Here is a 2,000-nt window from a genome sequence, read left to right on the forward strand (position 1 = left end):
TCACCTTGGACCTGATAGGACCGAAGGCAGTAAATGAGTTGAATCTGCAAAACTAATATTTGGTATTGCAGGAATAGTTTGTGGCTTAAAGCTGTAATCTAGATTCTTTTCAACATCTAGCACACCTCCATGGCCTTGACCACCATCGACATTGATGGCCTCTTTGTGTAATCACTTTGTAAACACCAGGCAGCAATCTTCATCGTCTTTATTACTTCTTCTTTGTAGAACTGCATATCTTCACTGTGCTTATCAATAAGACCCACCAACCGTTCTTCCTCTGCCTTTTTCCTGAATAAGTTCAACATTATCCTTTCCTCTTCAGTCTCTGATGCCTCAAAATGTCTTCGTCCACTCAAAATTTGCAAAATCAAAATGCTAAAGCTGTAAACATCTACCTTTTCTATTATAACTCTACTAGGTCATTCATGAGCTAAATAACCAAGAGTGTCTCTCATCATGGTCATGACTTGGCTCTGATTTCGATCAATTAGCTTTGCAAGCCTAAAGTCAGAGAGTTTGGCGTTGAGTTTCTCATCTAGGAGTATGTTTGGTGGTTTAAAATTCAAATGCAAAATTTTTTGCCTGCATTCTTCATGAAGGTAGGCTAAACCTTTGGCTACGTCTTGAATAATCTTCTTCCTGCAGTTTCAGTCTAGAATTTGCTCTTGTTTTCCATGGTAGATCCATTTTTCTAGTGATCCATTGCTCATGAACTCGTATACTAAAAGCCTATGACATTTCTCAGCACAGAACCCAATTAATTGCACCAAGTTTACATGATGTATGCTGCCAATAGTTTCAACCTTAGCTAAAAATGATTTTTTGACTTGTCCTATTTCATCAAGGCATTTCACTGCAATTTTTGTGTCATCTTCTAAGCACCCTTCAAAAACTGACTCAAATCCTCCTTCACCAAACTTCTTAGTAAAATTCTCTGTGGCAACATTTAGATCATCGTAAGAAAATCTAGTCGGCATTCCTCACACGTGATCTAGATAATCCTTATCTTCTTCATTGGCCTTTCTCTTCTTCTTTCAGACTATGAAAACTGTAATTCTAATTTTGATGCTTAGGATGGAAGATCCTATGATAGAGCCAGTATTGCACCACTTAAAAACGTTGTAGGAATATGAGCTGCGGGTTCAGGTTCTTATATTTTTATAAATGCCTGAAAATCATACCAGGTCCTGTCCTTCTCATTATTCGCTAGTGAAAGATCTCGGATGGTAGGTAGCAGTCTCCAGTAGATGAGTTTAAAACACTACAAAATAGAGCAGCTTTACGGGAACAGTTCCTTAAAAAGCATCTTTACAGGTATTCACATCGATGTTTCTAATATCTGCAGTAAAAAAATCATTAGATATTTGACCAATTTATTCGCTAATTTATAATATCAATTTGGGATGATACATAAAGATCTTCCTATATTTGGCTCAATTTATAAATTGTACATCTAAAATTTATATATTGCGCCTTAATAAATCTAATATTGAGGTATATATTGCTACCCTGCCATATTTCAAGAGGAGGACAAAAGACGGTATAAAAAGCTTTTGCTGAAAACTGTGATTATGCATGATCATTGATTTTATTTCTCTATGTCTTATGATTTTATAATCTCATCGTATAACAATAAAATAAAAACTTGTGCAAAGCGGTGTTTAAATTCATTCATCACCTAACTATGATTTAGTATTATGTATTCTCGCTTTAATTTTTTAACTGCTATAGTTAAATTGCTTGGTGGAGAGTAAACAGAGTCGGCTCAACGAATTTGGTGGCCTAAAATCAAATTTTAATCAGAGATTTTAAGTATATTCAACAAAATTAGTTTTTGTGCATCAAACATGTATCTCATGTGTCACCCATGCATCTCGCGCGATGTACGTGTATCTTGTGCGATTTACGTGCATCTTATGTGCATTTTGTGTGCTATACACATGTATCCTGTTGTCAGTTAATAAAAATATTTAGAAAAAAATAAGTCCTCCAAAAAG

General features: G+C 35.2%; 1 pseudogene; it reads right to left on the reverse strand.

Moving 5' to 3' along the window:
• On the reverse strand, positions 1-1,352 carry LOC107844125 (annotated as a pseudogene).
• Positions 1,353-2,000: the final 648 nt, after the last annotated feature.

The sequence above is a fragment of the Capsicum annuum genome, chromosome 10 (genome assembly GCF_002878395.1).
Source record: "Capsicum annuum cultivar UCD-10X-F1 chromosome 10, UCD10Xv1.1, whole genome shotgun sequence".
Lineage (NCBI taxonomy): Eukaryota > Viridiplantae > Streptophyta > Magnoliopsida > Solanales > Solanaceae > Capsicum > Capsicum annuum.